The 27,959-nt window shown below is 34.1% G+C and overlaps 1 long non-coding RNA gene across 2 annotated transcripts; it reads right to left on the reverse strand.

Moving 5' to 3' along the window:
- Positions 1 to 17,720: 17,720 nt before the first annotated feature.
- LOC136221605 (uncharacterized) lies at positions 17,721 to 20,220 on the reverse strand. 2 transcript variants are annotated; one of them, XR_010685214.1, is made up of 5 exons: positions 20,033 to 20,220; positions 19,344 to 19,395; positions 19,187 to 19,255; positions 18,494 to 18,579; positions 17,721 to 18,410 (listed from the first exon to the last, which is right to left on the reverse strand). It is a non-coding gene; the product is annotated as an uncharacterized lncRNA (long non-coding RNA). The 2 variants fall into 2 exon arrangements; XR_010685213.1 differs by having other exon boundaries at positions 18,494 to 18,583.
- Positions 20,221 to 27,959: the final 7,739 nt, after the last annotated feature.

Raw genomic sequence — 27,959 nt, forward strand, 5'->3', positions numbered from 1 at the left:
GAACATTACAGAAGTCTTTCATAAACAACCTGTAACATAACTGTATCTAACAGAAACACAACTAGATCATTCCAGAACATTACAGAAGTCTTTCACAATCAACCTCTAACATAACTATAACTAACTGAAATAGAACTAGATCATTCCAGAACATACAAAAGTCTTTCACAAACAACCTGTAACATAATTGTAACTTACTCAAACAGAACTGGATCATTCCAGAACATTACAATATACATTCACAAACAACCTGTAACATAACTGTAACTAACTCAAATAGAACTGGATCATTCTAGAACATTACAGAAGACTTTCACAATCAACCTGTAACATAACTCTAACTAACTGAAACAGAACTGGATCATTACAGAACATTAAAGAAGTCTTTCACAAACAACTTGTAACATAACTGTATCTAACAGAAACACAACTGGATCATTCCAGAACATTACAGAAGTCTTTCACAATCAACCTGTAACATAACTATAACTAACTGAAATAGAACTGGATCATTCCAGAACATTCAAAAGTCTTTCACAAACAACCTGTAACATAACTGTAACTTACTCAAACAGAACTGGATCATTCCAGAACATTACAAAAGTCTTTCACAAACAACATGTAACATAATTGTAACTAACTCAAATAGAACTGGATCATTCTAGAACATTACAGAAGACTTTCACAATCAACCTGTAACATAACTCTAACTAACTAAGACAGACTGGATCATTCCAGAACATTAAAGAAGTCTTTCACAAACAACCTGTAACATAAATGTATCTAACAGAAACACAACTGGATCATTCTAGAACATTACAGAAGTCTTTCATAATCAACCTGTAACATAACTATAACTAACTGAAATAGAAGTGGATCATTCCAGAACATACAAAAGTCTTTCGCAAACAATCTGTAACATAACTGTAACTTATGCAAACAGAAGATCATTCCAGAACATTACATAAGTCTTTCATAAGCAACCTGTAACATAACTGTAACTAACTCAAATATAACTGGATCATTCTAGAACATTACAGCAGACTTTCACAATCAACCTGTAACATAACTCTAACTAACTGAAACAGAACTAGATCATTCTAGAACATTACAGAAGACTTTCATAAACAACCTGTAACTTAACTGTAACTAACTCAAACAAAACTAGATCATTCCATAACATTACAGAAGTCTTTCAAAATCAACCTGTAACATAACTGTAACTAACTGAAATAGAACTGGATCATTTTAGAACATTACAAAAGTCTTTCACAAACAACTTGTAACATAACTGTAACTAGCTCAAACAGAACTGGATCATTCAAGAACATTACAGAAGTTTTTCACAAACAACCTGTAACATAAATGAAACTAACTGAAATAGAACTGGACATTCTAGAAAAGTACAGAAGTCTTTCACAAACAACCTGTAACATAACTGTAACTAACTTAAATAGAACTCGATCATTCGAGAACATTACAGAAGTCTTCCGCAAACAACCTGTAACATAATTGTAACTAACTCAAACAAAACTGCACCATTCTAGAACATTGCAGAAGTCTTTCACAAACAACCTGTAACATAACTGTAACTAACTGAAACAGAACTGGATCATTCCAGAACATTATAGAAGTCTTTCACAAACAACGTGTAACATAACTATAACTAACTAAAACAAAAATGGATCATTCCAGAACATTACACAAGTCTTTCACAAACAACATGTAACATAAGTGTAACTAGATGAAACACAACTGGATCATTCCAGAACATTACAAAAGTCTTTCACAATCAACCTATAACATAACTGTAACTAACTGAAACAGAACTGGATCTTTCCAGAATATTACAGAAGTCTTTCACAAACAACCTGTAACATAACTATATCTAATTGAAACACAACTGGATCATTCGAGAACATTACAGAAGTCTTTTATAATCAACATGTAACATAACTGTAACTAACTGAAATAGAACTAGATCATTCCAGAACATTACAAAAGTCTTTCACAAACAACTTGTAACATATCTGTAACTAACTCAAATAGAACTTGATCATTCCAGAACATTACAGAAGTCTTTCACAAACTACCTGTAATATAAATGAAACTAACTGAAACAGAACTGGATCATTCCAGAAAAGTATAGAAGTCTTTCACAAACAACCTGTAAGATAACTGTAACTAACTTAAATAGAACCCGATCATTCGAGAACATTGCAGAAGTCTTTCACAAACAACCTGTAACATAACTGTAACTAACTCAAATAGAACTGGATTATTCCAGAACATTACAAAAGACTTTTACAAAAAACATGTAACATAAATAAAACACACTGAAACAGAACTGGATCATTGCAGAAAAGTACAGAAGTCTTTCACAAACAACCTGTAACATAACTGTAACTAACCTAAACAGAACTCGATCATTCGAGAACATTGCAAAAGTCTTCCGTAAACAACCTGTAACATAACTGTAACTAACTCAAATAGAACTGGATCATTCGAGAATATTACAGAAGTCTTTCACAAACAAACTGTAACATAACTGTAACTAACTCAAATAGATCTGGATCATTCTAGAACAATATAGAAGACTTTCACAATCGACCTGTAACATAACTCTAACTAACTGAAACAGAACTAGATCATTCTAGAACATTACATAAGTCTTTCACAATCAACAAGTAACATAAGTGTAACTAACTGAAATAGAACTGGATCATTCCAGAAAAATACAGAAGTCTTTCACAAACAACCTATAACGTAACTGTAACTAACTGAAACAGAACTGGATCATTCCAAAACATTACAGAAGTCTTTCACAATCAACCTGTAACATAAGTGTAACTAACTGAAACACAACTGGATCATTCCAGAACATTACAGAAGTCTTTCACAATCAACCTATAAAATAAGTGTAACTAACTGAAATAGAACTAGATCATTCCAGAACATTACAAAAGTCTTTCATAAACAACCTGTAACATAACTTTAACTTACTCAAACAGAACTGGATCATTCCAAAACATTACAGAAGTCTTTCACAGACAACCTGTAACATAAGTGTAACTAACCCAAATAGAACTGGATCATTCTATAACATTGCTGAAGACTTTCACAATCAACTTGTAACATAACTCTCACTAACTGAAACAGAACTGGATCATTCTAGAACATTACAGAAGTCTTTCATAAACAACTTGTAACATAACTGTAACTAACTCAAACAGAACTAGATCATTCCAGAACATTTCAGAAGTCTTTCAAAATCAACCTGTAACATAACCATAACTAACTGAAACAGAACTGGATCACTCTAGAACATTACAAAAGTTTTTCACAAACAACTTGTAAAATAACTGTAACTAACTCAAACAGAACTGGATCATTCCAGAACGTTACAAAAGTCTTTCAGAAACAACCTGTAACATAAATGAAACTAACTTAAACATAACAGGATCATTCTACGAAAGTACAGAAGTCTTTCACAAACAACCTGTAACATAACTGTAACTAACTTAAACAAAACTCGATCATTCGAGAACATTGCAGAAGTCTTCCGCAAACAACCTGTAACATAATTGTAACTAACTCAAACAAAACTGGACCATTCCATAACATTACAGAAGTCTTTCACAAGGAACCTATAACATAACTGTAACTAACTGAAACAGAACTGGCTCATTCCAGAACATTATAGAAGTCTTTCATAAACAACCTCTAACATAATTGTAACCAACTGAAACAGAACTGGATCATTCCAGAACATTACAGAAGTCTTTCACAAACAACCTGTAACATAAGTGTAACTAATTGAAACACAACTGGATCATTCCAGAACATTACAGAAGTGTTTCACAATCAACCTATAATATGACTGTAACTAAATGAAACAGAAACGGATCGTTCTGGAATATTACAAAAGTCTTTCACAAACAACCTGTAACATAACTGTATCTAATTGAAACACAACTGGATCATTCTAGAATATTACAGAAGTCTTTCATAATCAGCCTATAACATAACTGTAACTAACTGAAATATAATTCGATCATTCCAAAACATTACAGAAGTCTTTCACAAACAACCTGTAACATAACTGTAACTTACTCAAATAGAACTTGATCATTCCAGAACATTACAGAAGTCTTTCACAAACAATTTGTAACATAACTGTAACTAACTCAAATAGAACTGGATCATTCTAGAACATTACATAAGACTTTCACAATCAACTTGTATCATAACTCTAACTAACTGAAACAGAACTGGATCATTCTAGAACATTACAGAAGTCTTTCATAAACAACCTATAACATAATTGTAACTAACTCAAATAGAACTAGATCATTCCACAACATTACAGAAGTCTTTCAAAATCAACCTGTAACATAACTGTAACTAACTTAAATAGAACCCGGCCATTCGAGAACATTGCAGAAGTCTTTCATAAACAACCTGTAACATAACTGTAACTAACTCAAATAGAACTGGATTATTCCAGAACATTACATAAGTCTTTTACAAACAACCTGTAACATAAATGAAATACACTAAAACAGAACTGTATCATTGTAGAAAAGTACAGAAGTCTTTCACAAACAACCTGTAACATAACTGTAACTAACCTAAACAGAACTCGATCATTCGAGAACATTGCAGAAGTCTTCCGTAAACAACCTATAACATAACTGTAACTAACTCAAATAGAACTGGATCATTCCAGAACATTACAAAAGTCTTTCACAAACAACCTGTAACATAACTATAACTACCTAAAACAGAACTGGATCATTCCAGAACATTATAGAAGTCTTTCACAAACAACCTGCAATATAACTATAACTAACTGAAACAGAACTGAATCATTCCAGAACATTGCAGAAGTCTTTCACAAACAACCTGTAACATAAGTGTAACTAACTGAAACATAACTGGATCATTCCAAAACATTACAGAAGTCTTTCACAATCAACCTATAATATAACTGTAACTAACTGAAACATAACTGGATCGTTCCAGAATATTATAGACGTCTTTCACAAACAACCTGTAACATAACTGTATCTAATTGAAACACAATTGGATCATTCCAGAACATTACAGAAGTCTTTCATAATCAACCTATAACATAACTGTAACTAACTGAAATAGAACTGGATCATTCCAGAACATTACATAAGTCTTTTAGAAACAACCTGTAACATAAGTGTAACTAACTGAAACAAAACTAGATCATTCCAGAACATTACACAAGTCTTTCACAATCAACCTATAACATAAGTGTAACTAACTGAAACACAACTGGATCATTCCAAAACATTACAGAAGTCTTTCAAAATCAACGTATAACATAACTGTAACTAACTGAAAGAGAACTGGATCGTTCCAGAATATTACAGAAGTCTTTCACAAACAACATGTAACATAACTGTATCTAATTGAAACACAACTGGATCATTCTAGAACGTTGCAGAAGTCTTTCAGAATCAACATATAACATAACTGTAACTAACTGAAATAGAACTGGATCATTCTAGAACATTACAAAAGTCTTTCACAAACAACCTGTAACATAAGTGTAACTAACTGAAACAGAACTGGATCATTCCAGAACATTACAGAAGTCTTTCATAATCAACCTGTAACATAAGTGTAACTAACTGAAACAGAACTAGATCATTCCAGAACATTACAGAAGTCTTTCACAATCAACCTATAACATAACTGTAACTAACTGAAATAGAACTGGATCATTCCAGAATATTACAGAAGTATTTCACAAACAACCTGTAACATAACTGTATCTAACTGAACACAACTGGATCATTCTAGAAAATTACAGTAGTCTTTCACAAACAACCTATAACATAAATGTATCTAACTGAAACACAACTGGATCATTCCAGAACATTACAGAAGTCTTTCATAATCAACCTGTAACATAACTGCAACTAACTGAAATAGAACTAGATCATTCCAGAACATTACGGAAGTCTTTCACAAACAACCTCTAACATAAGTGTAACTAATTAAAACAGAACTGGATCATTCCAGAACATTACAAAACTCTTTCACAAACAACTTGTAACAAAAATGTAACCAACTGGAACAGAACTGGATCATCCAAAATATTACAGAAGTCTTTCACAAACAACTTGTAACATAACTATAAGTAACTGAAGCTGAACTGGATCATTCCAGAACATTACAAAAGTCTTTCACAAACAACCTATAACATAATTGTAACTAACTGAAACACAATTGGATCATTCCAGAACATTACAGTTACATTATGTTATGGTACTATAAGTTATGTTATGTTACTCTAAGTTACGTTACGTTACTATAAGTTATGATACGTTACGTTACTATGAGTTATGTTATGTTACGTCACGTTACTATGAGTTACATTATGTTACGTTATATTACGTTACGTTACGTTACGTTACGTTACGTTACGTTACGTTACGTTACGTTACGTTACATTACGTTACGTTACGTTACGTTACGTTACTATGAGTTACATTATATTACGTTACTATGAGTTACGTTATGTTACGTTACTATGAGTTGCGTTATGTTACTCCGAGTTGAACTGCATTACTATGAGTTACATTACATTATGTTACTATGAGTTACGTTACGTTACTCTGAGTTTCGCTACATTACTCTAAGTTACATTATGTTACATCACGTTACGTTACGCTAAGTTACGTTACGTTACTCTGAGTTACGTTACGTTATTTAATATGATATGAGTTTTTATTATATATAACAACAAAACAAATTTTTTTGAAGAAGAAGTTGATTCAATAAGATTTAAGTTGGTAGGTTATTGATTTAAAATGAGATCTAGGTGCAATAATATCCACGTTCCATCCCTTAATTCTTTTAAATCCTATTTAAAAATATTCATTTTTATATCTTCAAAAAAATAAATATTCATTTTTATCATAGCATTGATAAATTAAGGAAAATAAATATTATTTTTTAAAAAAAAAATTGCGCACAATACGCTTATATTAAAGAAGAACGAAAAATCTCCACCAGACCCAGATGTGATTCGAACCCATGACCTCCCAAGACATAGGTAAGCTCTCAACCACTATGTTAAGAGCTTCACCACTAAGGAAAATAAATATTATTAATTAGATATGAAAGTACAAAACTAAACCTTGAATTTCACAATTGTCATTATATTTAGAGCATGATATTACATTGATTTATAGTAAAAAAAAAGCTATTCCTTATAATTTGGACTGAATCTTGTAAGTTGGAATGAATCTCCAGCATTTGTTTTTTTAATTATTTAATTTTACTATTAAGTGACTTTTATGTTATAGTTATTTTATAAATTCTGAATAAATCAAACTTAACATTACCTAACAGATTTAAGATCATTGAATTTTGATCTTTAGATCGTGATACAGTAGGAAAGCTAATATATATATATATATATATATATATATATATATATATATATATATTCTCAAATTGATAATAAAAACATAGTTATGAAAAAACAATCGATATTATACTTTTTAATATTTAATTTATTTGATTAATTAGTTTTTAAGTATTAAGAGATAAAATGTAAAAATATTCATAACGTTTACAATTAGGAGTAATTTTACCCCTAATTTTTGGTAGTCAAGAGAAATTTTATCCCTAAAGTAGATAAATTGAGAAAAAAATTGAAAAATAATTCATAAAGTTGTTTTCTCGATCATGAATCTTACCATCTAAATTTTATATGTGCGTTATTTTATCAATTATTAGTAATAGTTTATAAACATATGATTAAACGTGAAAAAAATTAAAAAAACATACCATATTTTTTATGATCTGAAAAAAAATTTAAATATTTTGCCGAATTCATAAATATTAACTTCTAATGCGATTATTAAATCATAAAAAATATGTTTTTTTAGAACCAACTGATACACAATTGGTGCAGAATAAAAAATAAAATATCAGTATCTTATAATAATATTTGAAATTAACCCAACTTGTCAAATATTCTGCCTACTAATGTTAAGAGTAAAATCGTACAATTTTAGATATTAAGTGTAAAATTACTCTTGACTGTAAATGTTAGGTGTGTTTTGTAGCTTATTCCAGGTATTAAAATTAAATAAAATCTATAATTTATCTTTACTATTGATATCTTTAATACATTTGAAGGAACTCTGATCTTTTTTTTATTAATTTACAAAGAATTATTTTTAGTAGATGATTTTTTTCATTACCTGTAATTTATTATACTTTTAATCTATATAGATATATTAAAAGAAAATAAACTTGTAAAAATACTTTTATTAATTTCTTTTTGTTTTATAGAAAAGAAAATAAACCTGTAAAAACAAATGTGATACGCCAATAGAAATAAATAAAAAAAAATTAATTTAAGGCTAAACACATCATTCAACTCTTCAACTTTTAGGATTTTAAAAATTGATTCTCTAATTATTTATTTTTCTAAATTGAGTCTTTAAATATAATTTTCACACACATTGACCCCTCAATGTGTGTGAAAATAAAAAAAATAGAAATTTAATTCTTGAAATCTTAAAAGTTCAAGGAGTTAATCATATGTTTTGATATGTATTTTTTTATAATGATGTATTTTGACTTTTTTTTACTTAACATTTTATTACTTCTAAGAAAATCATTCATTATTACTTCCTATAGTTTTTTTTATATAAAACTGCAATAAATAAGTAGATTTTGTTGTTAAATAATTCAATTTGTTACAATATTTTTATCATAGTAAAGCGGTTATAGCTGATACATTGCATACGGCTATAAAATATATTTATTGAAGCAAAAACTAGTAAATAGCTATGAAAGTGTTATAATTGTAGATATTTGTATATATTAGCTACAAAGATTATTTCATAGCTAATTTTTGTAGCTGCTAATTATTAATATTGCTATAGTTGGGTAAACTTTGTAGCTAAATATTAATTAGCTACAATATTTTTATTATAGTTGAATAGTTGTAGCTAATACATTACGTACTGCTACAAAAATATATTTACCAAAGCAAAAATTGGTTAACAGCTATAAAAGTGGTATATCTGTAGCTATTAGTATACATTAGCTACAAAAATATTTTTCATAGCTAACATTTGTAGCTATAGATCACATTTGTTGTAGTGCTTTTTTATTATGATCTTGGTGCTTGCAATGTGAAATGTCATAATTGTTTCCGTTATAGTGAAAACAGAGGGTTGCTAATACCACTTTTAAATAGTTGAAGGGGCAAATAGGTCGTCCCGTAAGTTCAGGGGGCAAAATGACTAAAAGAGACAAGTTCAGGGGGCTGCGTATGATTTAGGCCTAAAATATATAATTGCAAAATTTCTTCAATAAATCCATCAAATTAATTAAATTAATAAAATATATGCTTTCATATATTATGAAATGAAATCAATTTTCATTTCATAGAAATAATTGAATTACATTTGACAGATATCATAGAAATGATTGAATTACATTTGATAGATATCATAGTATCATATCCCAACCATTTGCTTACTGGCAACCAAACAGTATCTTCACTGTCCCATTTGCCTATCTCTAACATCCCATATTGAGAAGGATCCGCTGTAATCAACCGATGAAAATTAGTACCAGACGAATCCCCATTTCCATTCTCATCATCAGGGGAACCCCATCTAAAATTAGGGTCATAATCACTTCATCTATGACCAAAGATAGCTCGATCACAAACACTGAAGCCTCGATCAAGTCTAGGTTGTGGCGTTGTCATGTGGTTATCCATTATCTTTTGTACCCAAGACATTGCCAGCATTTAGAGGGACAATTTCTTGACACCTTAAGTCAATAACATCAATTGGAATTAACTTATCATTATCAAACAACTGATACAATAATAAAAACAGAAAAAGAGTAGTGATTAGCTTAGCATACCCAAGAACATAAATGTCTGCAGGAGGAGAGGTATAAAGCCACTCTTCAAGATTCAAATAATTCCGAGGAGATTTTCTAGCAACATTCCATGTTGCTACGAAAATTCTGCATCATAAATCAAGTTAGAAAACACAACCAAGCATTCAATTCTGAGCTGGAAACAAATATACTCAATACAAACACACCTATAATTATTAAAATCAGTAACTGGGCAGCATTATCAAGCTTAATTCGGCATACATAATTCCTCTTGTTTAATCTCTCTGTGACTGAATTTGGAGTTCAGTAAAATCATAGAACCCAAGAAAAGGAAAAAAAAGTGAAATACATAGCAATGATGCATATTCATTTTATCAAAAAAAAAAATCACATTTCAGACCCTTTTATAAACCTTCATGTATCAAGAAGAAAAGAGAAAGTATATTCTGGAAAAGTGAAGTTAAAAGTACAGCCTATATCCTTATATAAGGAAAATATAGAACATTCTAGATACAATCCAACAGTACCTATTGTTATTTAGTATTACACAAGCATTTCATCTTGCACGTGTAGTCTTCTAACATTCCTCCCTCAAGATGAAATGTCTCTGAGTTGAACCATTCCCATCTTGTTCATAGCCGGTATCATAGACTGATGGCTTAAAGCTTTTGTCAATAAATCTGCCATGTGATCTTTGGAATACACATGTGGAGTAAACAGAAACCCGGAAGTAATAAAGTCCCTTACAACATGACAATCAATCTCTACATGTTTTATTTTGTCATGAAACACCGGATTTTTGGCTATCGATATAGCTGCCTTATTATCACAATGTAAGGCAATCGGCTTGACACATTTAAACCCAAATTCTTCCAACAAATAATTCACCCATTTTACTTCACAACTCGCTTGAGCCATACTTCGATACTCTGCTTCTGCTGAAGACCGGCTGGCTACAGTTTGCTTCTTTGTTTTCCAAGATACGAGTGACTTCCCCATGAGTACACAATAACCAGTCAATGAACGCCTTGTAGATCTACAAGTACCCCGGTCTGCATCACAAAATGCAGAAATCTGTAATTGTGTATCAGATTGCACAGGGAAGAACAAACCGTAATGCATTGTTCCCTTCAAATACTTCAAAACATGCACAGCCGCTTGTAGATGATGTTTAGCTGGCGTTTGCATAAATTGGCTCAATTGTTGACTAGCATATGCAATGTCGGGACGTGTAAATCCCAGATATAATAATCGACCAACAATGCGTCGATATACTTCTAGATTTTCTAATTTTTCCCCAGCATCAGTTAACACAATACCGCGTGACATGGGGCTAGAAACTGGTGTAGCTTTTTCCATTCCAGCATCAACTAATATATCTGAAATATATTTAGTTTGAGATAAAATCATACCAGCTTCTGACCTTGCAACCTCGATGCCCAAAAAATACTTCACAAGACCGAGGTCTTTAATTGTGAACAGATCATAGAGAAAAGTCTTAACATCCACGATATTCTTCTCACAAGCACTGCTAATTAATATGTCATCCACATATATAACTAGAAAAATAGAAGCATCACCATTTAGACCATCTTTAATGAACAAACAATGATCATGTAAAGATCGCCTAAAGCCGAAAGCAATCAACTTACTCGAAATTTCTTTATGCCACTGCCTCCCGGCCTGTTTCAGACCGTATAACGACTTGACTAGCTGACAAACATGCCCTTGAGGACATTTGGTGTAACCAACAACTGGTGTTAAGTAAAGATCCTCCTCTAGGAACCCGTGTAAGTATGCATTATTCACGTCGATTTGATGTATAGGCCATCGTTTTGCTGCTGCAATGGCTAAAAACATTCGAACAGTGACGTTTTTGGCCACCGGACTAAACGACTCTTGATAATCGACTCCATGTGTCTGATTGTAGCCCTTGGCTACCAATCGAGCCTTGAACCGATCAACCTCTCCATTAGGTAGAAACTTTACTCGAAACACCCATTTAGAATCTAAACTCTTCTTGTCAGGTGGTAATTTGACAAATTTCCAAGTATTGTTATTCTCCAATGCTTCAAGTTCCATCTCCATAGCCTTGACCCATCTAGGATCTTTACTTGCTTCTGCATAATTCTTGGGCTCCTTAACAGCTGAAATATTTGACACATAATGTGAATGCTCAATGGAGAAGACAGTGTTTGTGGGTAAGGAAGAAATTTGTGTGTTGTCATTTTCTTGAGCAGTACAAATAAAATCCTTTAACCAATGTGGTTTAGAAACCACTCGAGTGGTCTCTCTTCTGGTTGGCGTGGGATTTGTAGTTGGTATTTGTGGTGATATAGGAGGTATTTGTGGTGATATAGGAGTAATAACAATAGGCTCATTGGGAGAAGATATCTCATTTGGAGAAGAGTTTTGTATGAGTGGGTTCAAAGTGAAGAGTTTTGTGAGTCAGACAAATTATAAATAGTATTTGCGGGACACTGTTGGGAAATTGGGAAAGATTGGAATTCATCCAACTTGTCAGATGACCCATCACTTTATAGAAAAGGTAATAACTTATCTTCAAAAAGTACATCCCTTGATACCAGCAATTTATTTGTCTTAATATCCAAAACCTTGTATCCCTTCTTGCCAACTTCAAATCCCATAAAAACAGCTGGGTTCCCCCTTGCTTCAAACTTCCCTTTTTGTGGTATCACATTTGCATAAAAACACAAACACCCAAAAATATGAAACATTGTATAATCAGGTGGTTTGTTGTATAACCCTTCAAAAGGTGTTTTCCAATGTAAGACCTTTGATGGCAAAACATTTATGATAGTTACTGCTAAAAGTACTGCTTCTCCCCAATATTTTGTTGATATCCCAGATTGAAAAAGTAGAGCACGAGCTATATTAAGAAGTTGTCGATGCTTGCGTTCAACCACTCTGTTTTGTTGTGGAGTATATGCACAAGTCGTTTGATGAATAATTCCCTTTGACTGAAAATAAGATCGACACTGGGAGTTCACAAACTCGGTGCCGTTGTCACTTCGCACTTGTTTTACTGATTGATCAAATTGTTTTTCTGCCATTGTAATGAAAACCTCAATTGTCGTACTAACTTGTGATTTGTGCTGTAAGAGTATTAACCATGTAGCCCGAGTAAAATCGTCAACAATGGTTAAAAAATAACGAGCCCCTGTAACAGAAGTAATAGCATAAGGTCCCCAAACATCACAATGCAACAACTGTAATTTGTGCTTAGTTGTTATTGAACTTAAGGGAAAAGCAAGTCTATGTTGCTTGGCTTTTGGACAAACCTCACAAACAACATTCTTATTTACAACTGTAATATTTGGAATATGACTCAGCACTTCATTAGAGACATGTCCTAATTTTGAGTGCCAAATATCCATACCATTGTTCTCACTAAACGAAAACAAACATGAACTGTTCATATCTGTTGTAACATTTTTCAAAACTGAAGGTATAAAGGACCTATTGTTTAGCTTGTACAACCCTTCTGAAAGCCATCCCACTGCTATGACATCATGTGTACTCTGATCCTGCAAACAACAATAGTCCTGATAGAAAATCACAACGATCTTTGACTGTCGTAACAATTGCCCTACAGACAGTAAATTGTATTTGAAAGAAGGTAAATGCAGCACATCTTGCAGTTGTATTGTAGAAGATAAATCAACATCTCCTATATGTTCAACAATCTGAGTATTTCCATCTGGCATAACTACAGGCCTTTTGCATTTTACCTGTTTGTGATTTTTGAACAATGATAGATTGGAGCACATATGACTAGTAGCACCACTATCAACTATCCAACAAGTTGAAGACTTAATAGGAGAAAAAGGTTTAGTATATACATTACCAGTAAAACCAGAGAAGCCTGCAAAAGCGGAAAAGTCATTTGAGCTTGAGTGCGTCTGTTGATTCTTGGATTTCAACATTTTGTAGACTTCTTGGATCATGTGTGTCATTGTTTTTGCATCCATAGTATCCTCTCCATTATCTTCAGGCTCATTGTCTAATGGAGTCTGCTTAGAGTCACTGCCAATTACATTATTTTCCCTTAACACTGGTGCAGATTTGAGATGAGATTGTGTATCCCTGCCTCGACCTTTCCCTATCCGTGGATCCTTGAACCAATCCGGATAGCCAATCAACTTGAAACAATCTATTTTTATATGACCTCCTTTGCGACAATAATTGCAATATTTGTCCTCTTTACATTCTGATTCAACATTTTTAGACTTGTCATTATTGAACCTAGAAGCAGAATAATTTGCAATCTCAAGAGGAGGTTGATCCATGGCAAGCTCCTTCTGTTTCTCAATCTTCAATATCATGGAAAAGGCTTTGTTCACATTTGGCAAAGGCTCCATAAGCAATATCTGATTGATAACATGCTCGTATCCTTCATGTAAGCCATTGAGAAACTGCATCAACATTTCCTCATCTTGTATTTCTCGTATTTTCTTGAACGCATTACAGGTACATTCTTTCACGGCTCCACATTGACAATCAGGTAATGGTTGTAACAGACATATTTCGTCCCATAACTTCTTTAAGACTGTAAAATAAGCACAAATAGTTTGATTACCTTGCATCGTAGAAGTGATCTGTCGTTTGAGATGGAATAACATCGGTGAGTTGTTTTCCCCAAATCTTTGTTCAAGTTCCTTCCAAAGTGATCTTGCCAATGTAGCAAAAGTGAAAGACTCCGAGAAATCCTTATGAATAGAATTAGCAATCCAAGCAGTGACTAAACAATCATTTTCTTTCCATTCATCATATGCCGCAATATTAGTTTTCGATGGAGGAGGATCATCAGAGTGAATGAATTTAAGCTTCTTCTTAACAGTTAATTTAAGCTTCTTCTTAACAGTTAATGCTCTCTCCATTGCATGACTCCAGGTAAAATAATTGCAATTAGTAAGAAAAGTGCTTACTAAAATCGCACCTGGATTGTCATTGTTGCCGCAAGAATTTCCTCGATTCATAGTGGATTGATGATCGAAATCGATAATAGGAATTTCTGGACTTGAATTAAATGTTTTGGAACCTGGATTAGGAGATTTGTGTTCTTGATTGGGATCAAGATCTTGATCTGGATCTGAAATTTCACGATCTGGATCTGAAACTTCACGATCTGAATTCTGAGTCTATGAAAAACTAGGTATTGTATCTTCAAATTGTATAAACTGATCTTCGTCTTCTACTTCATAATCAGAAATGAAGCTTGACTGAAATTCGGATTTAGATTTTTTTTCCCTTTCTCTTCTTCTTCCTAATCATGCTCTGATACCATATAAACCTTCATATATCAAGAAGAAAAGAGAAAGTATATTCTGGAAAAGTGAAGTTAAAAGTACAGCCTATATCCTTATATAAGGAAAACTTAGAACATTCTAGATACAATCCAACAGTACCTATTGTTATTTAGTATTACACAAGCATTTCATCTTGCACGTGTAGTCTTCTAACACCTTTACGTCCCATTTCAACCTCTTTATCGTACCCCAAATCAACAAATATAGCACCCGCAAGAGATTCTATTACATCTCCAAGCAGCTGTAGTCATTGGCAGAGCCAGAGCAAAACACTCTAAGGGTCAATGGACGAAATGTGTTAAAAAGTACAATTATTTTGGAACTAAAACCCATTGAAAACTATACATTTTCTTTATTTCTCCCCAAGTCGGGGGATCAACGGATCCTCCATGACCCCTGTAAATCCACCCACTGCCAGCATTAACATTATATCAATCGTGAAACCGTGAAACCGTGAATGAACAAAATTCTAGATGTTTCAGACCAAAATTCTAAATTTTTCCAAGTTAAAATCTTTGCCTAAAATACCATCTACCTCGTAATGATGCAAAAAGCCTCCACTCCACTGGATAAGGAAATGAAGCCTTTACCTGCCAATGCAAACAAACAAAACTAAAAAGTAAGACTCAAAATACACTATTCACTGTCTGCATTCAAGGGAAAACACACACACACAAACTCACTTGTCAAACATTCTATAAAACTAACAAATAGGTTCCTTGTGTTGGGAATTTTTCAGGGTTACGACAATTTAGCGGAAGCAATATATTGCTAAAGAAAAATGATAGCTTAAAACTTGAAGGCAATTTTATTGAATTTATGAGGTGGAGGTGTACAAGAGTGTATTCTCTAGAAACTTTCTAGAGTTACAATGAGATAAAACAAAAATAGTAGCACTCGGGTGTTTCCCGAAAATACCCCGAAATAATTATCTTACTATTTTGTCTCTCCCAAAACAATTGACTACCTTTTCTCAATTAGAAAGCAAATACACAATACAAGATGTATTATATAATTTACCCTCTCTTAATACTCTCAACTCACTCCCCTAAATGAAATTGAGCATCCTTGGCTTTTTATAAGCCAAGGTATGCACCCAAATAATTGTGCCAGCAACTTGTGCTGGCACAAATTAATTGATCATTGACCACCACCGAATTCGATGGTCAATTTTCACACTTTTATATAATTTTTTTTACATATTATAAAAACAATCCTTAATTATTACAAATTACAAAAATAATCCCTCATTAATTGAAACTTCACAACAATTCCTTTTTTTTATTTAATTGTTTTAAATTAATAGTTAATTTCCTCAACAATCTTCCCCTTAACTATCAATTTAAAACTTTCATTTTTTTTCATACCGGAGCACTTCTCTCCGCAAACAACTTCTCGGAGCACTTCTCACCGAATCGATTTGTTGATGCACTTCTCATCAACCTTCAACTATTGGAGCACTTCTCTCCAAATTAAGCAAATTCTCCTTCGTCAACATGATTTGCCAAATTGACACTTTCTTCTTTCTTGTTTCTGCAATCCCGTTGCACGTGCCCAAACTTCTTGCACTTGAAACATTTAGGCTTCCCCTTGTGCCAACAGTCCTTCTCATCATGACCATGTTTTTTGCAATGACCACGTTGAGGAATTTCCCTTTTTCCTTTTGAACCTTGGGCAAGGAAAACTCCCTCAACTGCTTCCTCATTTTTTCCATTTCTCATTGCTCTTCTTTGTTCTTGAGCTTGCAAAGAATTAATTAATTCGGATAAGGGTAATTGACTTATATCTCTTGAATCTTCAAGAGATGAAAGTTTTGTCTCAAACCTTTCGGGCAAGCTCACGAACAATTTTTCAACAACTCTGCTATCAGGCAGATCTTCTCCCATTAGCCGGATTTTGTTCACGACCGCCATCAACCTGTCATAATACACATGTATCGACTCATTTTCTTTCATTTTTAGAGTCTCAAAATCTCTTTTGAACTTCAAGACTTGCATCCTCTTTGTTCGTTCATTGCCTTCATAAAGTTCTTTCAACTTTTCCCTAGCTTCATTTCTTGTTTCACAAGTCATAATTCTCGTGAAAATTGACTCTGAAACAGCACCATTAATGATAGATAAAGCTCTTGGAGCTTTCAATGATTCCTCTTCATGAGCCCTTATTTGATTTAGAGTTGGATTGTCTCCAAGAGGTGTTACCTCCTTCTTAGATTCAACTCACTGCCACAAGCCCAACCCTTTTAAATGAGTTTTCATTTTGATAGCCCAAATTTGATAATTTTCGCCATTGAAACTTGGAGGAGGAAAAACTGATGATGATTGGTGGGCTGCCATTTTCAAAACTCACTGATCCCTTAAGATCATTGAAGCTCTGATACCAGTTGTTGGGAATTTTTCAGGGTTGCGACAATTTAGCAGAAGCAATAAATCTCAAAGCACAAGCAATATATTGCTAAAGAAAAATGATAGCTTAAAACTTGAAGGCAATTTTATTGAATTTATGAGGTGGAAGTGTACAAGAGAGTATTCTGTAGAAACTTTCTAGAGTTACAATGGGATAAAACAAAAATAGTAGCACTCAGGTGTTTTCCGAAAATACTCCGAAATAATTATGTTACTATTTTGTCTCTCCCCAAAACAATTGACTACCCTCTCCATTAGAAAGCAAATACACAATACAGGATGTATTATATAATTTACCCTCTCTTAATACTCTCAACTCACTCCCCTAAATGAAATTGAGCATCCTTGGCTTTTTATAAGTCAAGGTATGCACCCAAATAATTGTGCCAACACAATGCTGGCACAATTAATTGATCATTGACCACCACCGAATTCGGTGGTCAATTTTCACACTTTTATATAATTTTTTTTTTTTTACATATTACAAAAACAATCCTTAATTATTATAAATTATAAAAATAATCCCTCATTAATTAAAACTTAACAACAATTCCTTTTTTTTATTTAATTGTTTTAAATTAATAGTTAATTTCCTCAACACCTTGTACGATCTAGGTGATCAATCGTCCTTGCAACGCCACGGATTCCTGCACTCATCTCTCTCTGAACTCCTTAGCTGGCCTCTTTGACTAAGGTATTGCGTGCAAGTAGCTTTTCCTTTATACCTAGAGTACTTTTAGAAGTAGACTTCTCGTACCTGTTGTGATACATTCGGAAAATTAAGTATCAGTGATGAAGAAAAACAATAATTATTGAATAAAATAAATTGTGTATATTAACCTGGATGTAATAGCAAACCATTTTGATTTAATACACTCTGAGAAAGAAGGTATGTCCTTTTATGTTTGAGAAGTATCATTTGGCATCTGTCTAAAAAACACCCAACTTAGTATAACTTCTTTTATAAATATTAATTGCTGAAAATGCAATGATCAGAAAGAAAGAATAATAGAGATTCAAAGAGAGAGACTTGACGGGTTAAATTGGCAGTAGAGAAGGCAGGAGCTAATGTTAACGAATTAGTTAGAATACAGTAAAGATAAGTTCTCTCTTATTAATAGATAAACAACGTCTCATTTCTTTTACAAGTAACTTTACAGGAAATCAAAAGAACCCATTTTTGTATCAACTAAACAGAGATGAAAACACAGAAACATGGGAAGAGAAAGTGTCAGAGTAACAAGCTAACAAGAAATTAAAAATAGATGAACACTAAAATGAAAAAATCAGGAAAGGAGTGTAACTGATAACTATATGAGTCGGACAACAACATTTGATGGAATTTTTTCAACACTGTCTATAGTTCCATACAGCTGGTAGTAATGAATATGTCGATGGACGTGAATTAGTCTTGGACATAAATTCACAACGTATATTTTCCATTTTGTCATCAGAAGGGGCCTATATTTCAAAGTCAGAACTAATTTTCCTCGAAATCTAACATGATGAGTAGAAAAATCCATGAATAACTACCTTGATACCCCAGTCATATTCAGGTCCCCCAGGATTGTGGCTTGCACTCGTTACAAATCCATCATTGACCTGTCAAAACATTTGTTTACAAACTATTAGCATTAGATGACAGTCAAATGATCACTGCTCAAAATATAGAACAGAAGCATGAGCTGACCTTCCTCTCTCGGATTACAGCAGAAACAGCTGGAGTGGACATGATGACTCCCCTATGGTGGCCGAACATTTATTAACAAAAGATATGCATACAGAACCGTAAATAAAAATCAAAAATTACTTTGAAATTATAGAAGCAAACCAGAAGTTTACACAAATACAAATGTCAATAAAGAGACTACTAAGACTGTAAAACTCTTAACTTTTTTAATTGAGTATAAAAGATTAAAAAAGAAGTTTACACAAAAACAGAGCAGCTTCACCTGAAATAATAGAGGCAACAACAAAGTGTAAATTGATCTAACTATAAACAACCAACAAGCTACAAAAAGAAATTAAAAATAAAATTACATGTAATCTGTGTATATTGGAGAGCAAGGGTCACACAAAAAAAAAAGCAGCAGAGTTAAGAGATGGATGAGTGCAGTGTTATACGGATGAGTGCAGTTCCTAAGAAGCAGAAAAACTTATTAAAAAGCGCAACCCTATCTTCCACAATATGGCCTCCTTTTCTCGCATACCAAACAGAAATGAGTTAAAACCTAACACAATTAAAAACAATTCACAACCAAAAATATGAACTCGCACCACAGAAGTAGCACATAAAGATAATCCAAAATCCCGGTAAAACGATAAATTGCAGATATAAGTTGTGATAAGTTGAATCAGAAAGCAAACGAGTGAAAATACCTAGAGTGGCTGATCGACTTGGGAGAGGAGATCGGACGAGTGGTAAGGGAGAAGGTTGAGAAGGGCGGATAGAGCGGTCTCCGTTTGCTTGGGATCTAAACCATGCCGCCTGAAGTGAGTTGAGTTCATCTAAACAATCCTGTGTTGCCTTTGTGATCTGTCAAGGAAGTGATGGGCTAGAAATGGATGAAGAATAGGATAAGTATAATGGGCTTTGATAATCCATTTTGGTTTCAGAATAAGTAATTAGAAGAAATTTTTCGCTTGCAACAGGTAAAAAAGCAGGTTCTTAAACAGGGGAGGTGAAAAAGCTTTAGCTTGATTTCTAAGTAGCGTTAAAGAGTGAATTTTTAAGTCGAAAGCTTTCTTTTCTTCCTCAGTTGTCGAGGAGTCAGCCTTTACTTTAACGAAGAGGAATGAGCTCCCCTTAGCCTTAGCAGACCTTTTCTCACGCCAAGAGCAGGTTTTTCTTGCTCACTCGGTAACTAGATTCGGGGAAGGTATCAGATAAAGTATTGATAATTTTCAATCTCCTCTTTTTTAGTCACGGAATTTCCACTCTTTTAATCTGTAGCGCAACGAGGTCTCAATGAAAGGAGCTAAGGAGCGACTAAAAAAACTCACTCGAGGAAAGGAGTAAGCTAGATTCAACAGTCAAGATGGATTTGATGAGTTTCTCCACTCTGGGCTGGGAATCTCTTTCCTCGTGCGATAAGATAAGGTATTGATGTCTACTAAATGAACTTGGCTGATTGTGGGTCTACGATTATAGCCTTTTCGGGGAAAACATGAATTGGGATTGATTACGTAATTAGCTGTTTGTTTAATTCCGTGGTCTTCCTACGACTTGGGGAAGCTGTTTGGATATGCTATTCTTGCCTTTGTCTTACCCGTTCGCGCGTCGATGATGTCCTTTTTTTTACATCCTATTTTGATTTTTGCTATGACTGGCAACTGCCTAGCATTCAATGCTCTTTTTCTTTAGTTAGGTCGTTAGTTAGGACCATTGACAATCAAGGACTTTAGTCTTCTTTTCGGCAACCCAACCTCGGGGATGGAATCTCATCTCTCTTGAGGCGGCAAAACAAATGGAGTTGTGGCACAGCATAGAAATAATGGAATAACAATATCTTTTTTGTGAGGGTTTCGAAACAAAACCAATACCAAGCGATGGCATTTAACTGCCATCAAGGATTAAAGGCGTGCTCATCAAAACATAACCGGGCCTTTTTGGTAATTAGAGGTTAAATAATAATGATGGATAAGAGGGCAGATTGAAATGCTAGTGTTTCCTTCCGCTTCATCGACACGGGAAGAGAGCTTGAAGGAAGTGGGTTACCTTTCTTTAATGAAGGCAATGAGCTCAGTTCAGGAACTTTTATTTTATTCGACCTTATTAATAAAGTAAGGGTAAGGCAAGGAACTTCTTGATCAGGGGTTATTTTATATTCTATTGTTGTGAAAAACTTGAATATCCATCTTACCTACATACCCATTGTCACTAGTAGCAATCTGTGAGCCTTTCTTAGTACCATGGAAAAAGTCTTTATGCCCATCTCTTAGGTCTCTTATCTTATGATATTTTGATCGAATTCCATTCCGTTTATGTAGAAGGTCCCTGTGGAAGAGGCGATCGGACGGGTCTTTCCTTGGCATGAAGGATATAAGCATCAATCTTGCCTACTTACCCAATTCCTTTACTAACTAACTCATATTATCTTGTTGCTTGACTTAGTAGCTCTCTGATCTTCCCTTGAGCTACGCAGCTATAAAGCAAAGGCCCGAAGCAAACTTCGCCACTAGCAGCCTCCTGAATTAGTCGAGTAGCTTCTTTCCAGCAAAGCTTACCAATTATTTCTTTATTCATATTTAGCTTTCTTTCTTTTTGCTAGGAAGCGAGGGCTATAGCTCTTTTTTTTACCAAAATGGTTGATCTTCTGCTACTTTTGAACGGGGAGATGCCTACATATCACAGGTTCCATCATTTTTAGGGAGTGAGAACCAAACCAAATGTAGTTCTCGGTCTTTTTTCCCTAACAGGGCAAATGTGGCTCTTCACTCTAGCCCTGAAGTAGTCTGGTGAGCCCAATCTTTTTAATGTGGGCCGAGAGGAAAGAAAGCGGTGAAGGCTGACAGATGAAAACTAGCTTCTCGATAGGTGGTAGACGTAGCCAAAGAAAAGAAATTCATAAGGAAGAATAAAAAAGTGATCCCATAGGGGGCGGCCTCGGGAATCTTTTCCAACCTTAGTAAAAAAATTGGATCCTTTCATATATATATATAATATAGTAATAAAGAAAGAATCTTTCTTGCCTTCCTTGAAAGGCTTTACCTTTCCAAAGAATGATACTTGATGGGTATCGAATTCACCAAAGATAAATATAACTTTACTTGACCGAAATATGGATTTGTAAAAAGGGTAAGCAAAGGTCGAACCCAATGGAATATTACTGACTCAAAACAATAATGACTTGATAAATAAACAAAGTAAATAAACAGGAGGTTTTGATTTATGAGATTTAACCAATTGTGAAGAGAATTTTAAATAAAATCAGCAAGAGTAAATATGATTTTGTAAACAATGTTTGGAGAAATCCGATCAAGGGGGTTCGCATGTAAGTAATTCACTCAGTATCGATCATAGACAGATAAAATAGACTCTTATACACATACCGGATTGGTTTGGAGTATTCTTCCTTAATATTAAACTGGTCAAGCACGGCAAATAACCAGTTCCTAATCAATAAATAATTCTCCCTCAGCGGTCAAGATTTAATCTATTGACAGCCTGATGAATTAGAAGAACCCAACCTTAGCCAACCGACACTCAGCTTCGACGATTTAGAAACTAAATTACTTGTTCATTCGACTCAAATAAAGCTAATTACTTTTGTATTAATGTCACATGAAAGACAATCTCAGGTTGTCAAATCTGAATCTATTCTTTCAAATACAAAACTAACTCAATTTATATTATCGATTGCTACTATGATTGGTTCATTTAGGTAAAACTCTAACTTTACCAATTCAGCCGTATGACAATCCAATTCAAAGAACGACCTGTAGTTATCATTCGAAGATTGAATAATCAATTGAGAATAAATCCCTAAATGCAATGAACAAATAAACGATAGATTAATAAGAATAATTAAAGCACAACAGTCTCACGATAATGAAGAAAAACCTCCTTTGAATTAACCCTTAACCGAATATAGAAGTTTAGCCACGAATAGCCATAGAAGAACACATGTTTCTGTTTCAAAAAGAGAACCAAATGATACTGAAAAATAAAACCTAAAAAGAACTTCTTCCTCCAAAGCGTAAGTTCTGATATTTTTATAGAGAAAACCCTTTCCTAAAAGTTAGGTAACCAAATAATATTTATCTAAATCAATAATCTTTTCTATAATCTCAAATCCCTGATTTTCTGCCTTCTTTTTCGAGTTGGAAAAAGTCCTAGTCAATTTGAACATCAGCAGATTCAGAGGTCCTTAGTCTTGGGCAAGACTAACTCCATTTTCGTTTCAGCTCATTTAATTCAGCACCAAATTCCTTTCTGGTCCAAAGTTTTTTCAATTAAGTCCAATTCTGCTCCTTTTAATCATTTGAGTCCTGTGGAGGCAAATCAAACCAAAACAAGCAATAATACCCAAAATAACACCAAATTAATTAAATAACCTAGCACTAAAGTGGACATTTGAACGTTGAATTGGACACTTATCAAATACCCCACACTTACCCAATGCTTGTCCCTAAGCATATCAGATCATGTCAACAGCTCTTTACTCTTATGATTTCGTGTTAACCAACCTTTCCCAATCCCCCCTCATAATGTGAAGATTATCAACCATCAACTCTCAAAGCCAAGACATTATTCATGTTTGAACATACAATGTAACCACTTGAAAAATCTCAGCAAACAAGCTTTTGACCATGTACATAAGGTGTGAATTAAAATCAACAGCACCGTCACGGAAGCCACTCATTGCACTCAAGTGTTTAGGCTATGATTAGTTTTCAAGGAATCACTCAAGTCGCAACCTAGAATGAAATTACCATAAGCTTGCCAATATTTCAAATCTCCACCACTTAGTATGAATTCAAGAGACTAAATCAAAGGGACTTAAAATAGGATGTAACATAGGCTAGGATAAATGTTTGGAAAGGAAATGAGGAGAAAGGGAAACCGATGATAGTGGAAATGGCCAAAATGAAAACCAAAACACGATTATGTACAAACTACTTACAGTTCTCAAACTTCATAATGAATAAATGAGACGATCTTAATTAATTATAAACAAATTGAAATAAACAAACTAACAAGAATTTTTCCTTTTTTTTCTTTTCTTTTTGCCTCTGGTATATTTTTTTTTTCTTTTCTGAGGCTCCTTTTTTTCATACTTGAAGAAGATAATACTAGAACAAGGAAGCTACGCTTTTTTTGTTTGCGAGCTAATGTCCATTTAAACACCTTTGAAGCACAACCACATATATCTAAAGGATCATTTAGTTGAATCCTCGTACTTTGATGAACTTCCGGTTAATTTGAATATGGAAATTGCTCAAAGCAACAACTAAACATAGAAATAAATGAAAGAATGTACAAATTCTAATGGCTAGAACGTCCCTGGCCAAGGGACTCGAACAAAGGTGTGTCGAGAATGGAAAAAGGCTCAAATGTGGCTAACTAAGGGATGGTACTGTTATTTTTGTTAGTCTTGAGCAAGACTAAGGATTCGAATTATATTTGAAATGGCTAAGAAAAGAAACCTACTGCCCTTATCATTTTTAATGCTCGAATACATCAATGTGGTCTCGAAATGTATAACATGGAAAGTTCTAGAATTCCAAACTAGAATTGGACAACACTCAGAAAAAATAGAACAAAGTGTAATGTTTTTGTTCTTGCATTTAGGCTCAAAAACTTTCCAAAAAGTGGTGTTGTTTCATTCAAAACATATGTCATGTAATGGGAAATTAGTCAAGTGGTTCATATGCATGCTCAAGACAATTGTGCAACCCTGACCTTTTGAAATCGACAGCTTTACTCAAAACAAGACTTAGGGGTTTCAATACTAAGTTGGCAACCTAGTTTCAACCGAGTGCAAAATTGAGAGCTAGCATTGTTATTTCTAGGGACAAAACAAAGGGTGGACACCCCACACTAGACTCGAGCATATTTTCTGTTTTTTTTTCACTTGAGGTGGACACCTCACACTAATTTAGCACACATTTCATAAAATTAAACCCAGAAAATTGTAGCAGTAAAATAAGGAAATTTCAGCATCAGTAAATTTTCAAAAACAGTTAGAAGCCTTTCAACAAATTAATCAGCCAATTAACCATGAAATCCAGCACTTCTATAGCAAAGATCCCTCCCTCACTTTTCTCCTCGTATTGTCCTCAATGCGGAATTCAAACAATTAGGGGAGAAAGGCAGCAGATAAGAGAAAAATGAATTAAAAAGAAAAGTGTGCTTACTGCCCTGTTTTGAGGAGGATTTCAGAGAAGAAGGAGGTTGTCGACGTCGAAGTCAACGGTGGCACTGCCTTGGTGAGATGGGTCTGAAATGGGTGAGAACAAAATAAAACAAAACAAAAATAAAGGATAACTTGGGTCTGGAGCAATACCAACTTGGGCTGCCTCCCAATAGCACCGCTAGTTAACGTCTTTGGCTAGACACTCTTGAGCTCGAAGGCTAGTCTCCTGTGTCAAGATATTGAACTTCTCCAGAGACTCCAATTGGGATATTCTTGTAAAATGGCTTGAGTCTGTGACCATTTACTTTTTTCACTTTCCCATTCTCCAGGCTCTTAATTTCCACAGCACCTTGAGGGTATATCTTCATGACCATGAAAGGTCCTATCCATTTGGACTTTAATTTTCTGGAAAACAATCTCAATCGATAATGGTGTAAAAATACCTTCGATCCTATTCGAAATTGTTTCTGGATAATCATATCATCATAAAATTTCTTGGTCTTCAACTTATTGATTCTCGGGCTTTTGTAAGCTTCATTCTTCAACTCTTCAAGCTCCTGTACTTGCAGCTTCCTGACACTTTCGATTTCGATTCCTTTTTGAACAACCATATGTAATTCATCTTCCCTATTGAACTCAAAATCATGTTGTGTTATTGGTTTGACAACATCTATACCACAAACGAAATGCACTTCGTTAGGAAATTTCATGGCATCATAAACATTAAATTGAACTATTTTACCATCAAATTCCATAGTCAGTGTCCCTTTATGAACATATATCTTCGTCTGAGAAGTTGTTAGGAATGGTCTCCCTAACAAGATTTCTGATGCCTTTGAGGAATGATCATCATCTTCCATGTCGATAACAAAGAAGTCGGCTAGAAAAATTAATCCATCAACCTGCACAAAAACATCTTCCAACAACCCTTCAGGGTAAATAATAGATCGGTTAGCAAGTTGGATTACTACTCCTGTTTCCTCTAAAAGACCAGCATTTAAAGATGAATAAATTGATTTAGGCATGATATTTATGGACGCTCCTAAATCACACATTGCCATCTTAATGCTAGTATTTCCAATTTGACAAGAAATGGCAAACATACCTTTATCCTTACATTTTTGGGGCATTTTTCCTTTTAGGACAGCATACACATTCTCACCCATGGTAATCTTTTCATGCCCAATTTTTTTAATCTTGTTAGCACACAATTCTTTAAAGAATTTAGCATATCGAGGGATTTGTCTAATAACATTAAGCAATGGAATATTCACCTCAACCTTACGAAATACCTCAAAGATGTCTTTCTCTTCTTTTTCCTTCTTTAATTTGGCTAAACGTTTAGGGAAAGGGACCTTAATTACAAAAGGCATGTCTTGCTCTCCGGATGACTTACCAACTGAACCTTCTGTAGCTAAACCTTTCATTTCTTTTTCGAATACCTCCTCTTTTCTTGCAGATTTCTCTGACACAGTCTGTTCTGATTTGGAAGCGGACTTAGTCTTGGGCAAGACTAAATATTTTCCGCTACGGAGTGAGATTGCGCTCACATTCTGTCTCGGATTCGCTTCGGTTTATGAAGGTAACTTCCATTGGGATTGTATTGCACTCAGAATGGTCGCTATCTGACTCATTTGCTTCTCTAAATTTTGGAAATTTGCTTGAACATTTACATTGATCTTGCTTTGTTCTTCCTGAAATTTCAACAAGTTAGAAAGAACAGGTTGGTCATTCGGATCTGGTAGCATACTTGAATTTGGATCTGTTTGAACATGTCTATATTGTAGAGGTCTTTGCTGATATTGTTGGGTTGCATTCAGTTGAAGCACATTATTTTGCTGATTGTAGCTGAGATATGGGCGATCACACAATCCTGGGTTATACGTGTTGGAGTAAGAATCATATTTCCGTGGAGGTTGCCCTTGATATCCAAAGACGACATTGATTTGCTCCGGTGTGCCTTTATGCAATGTGGGGCATTCATCAGTGGCGTGTCCAGTAACTGTACAGATCCCACATGCCTTAACTTGGACTACCTTTCCTACAACCAAATTTTGTACAAGCGATGTCAAAGCATTTATTTTTTCTTCAATGGAAGAAGTACTTACCTCATGAGCTTTCCTTGGACCATCTTGTTGCTTCCCAAATTGTTGGGAAGTTTCTGCCATGCTTTTGATCAAATCTTTAGCCGCATTTGGTGTTTTATCAATAAGGCTTCCCCCACTAGCAGCATCTATCATCTTTCTTTCCATGCCTAACATCCCTCATAAAGATATTGAATAAGAGAATGTTCAGTTATCCCATGTTGGGGACAGCTTGCACATAGCCTTTTGAACCTCTCCCAATGGTCATGGAGTGTCTCAATATCTTTCTGCTTTATTCCACTAATCTCCCTTCGAATCATTGTTGCTCGAGAAGCTGGAAAATACTTTTCTAGGAATTCTTGT

The sequence above is a fragment of the Euphorbia lathyris genome, chromosome 3 (assembly GCF_963576675.1).
Source record: "Euphorbia lathyris chromosome 3, ddEupLath1.1, whole genome shotgun sequence".
Lineage (NCBI taxonomy): Eukaryota > Viridiplantae > Streptophyta > Magnoliopsida > Malpighiales > Euphorbiaceae > Euphorbia > Euphorbia lathyris.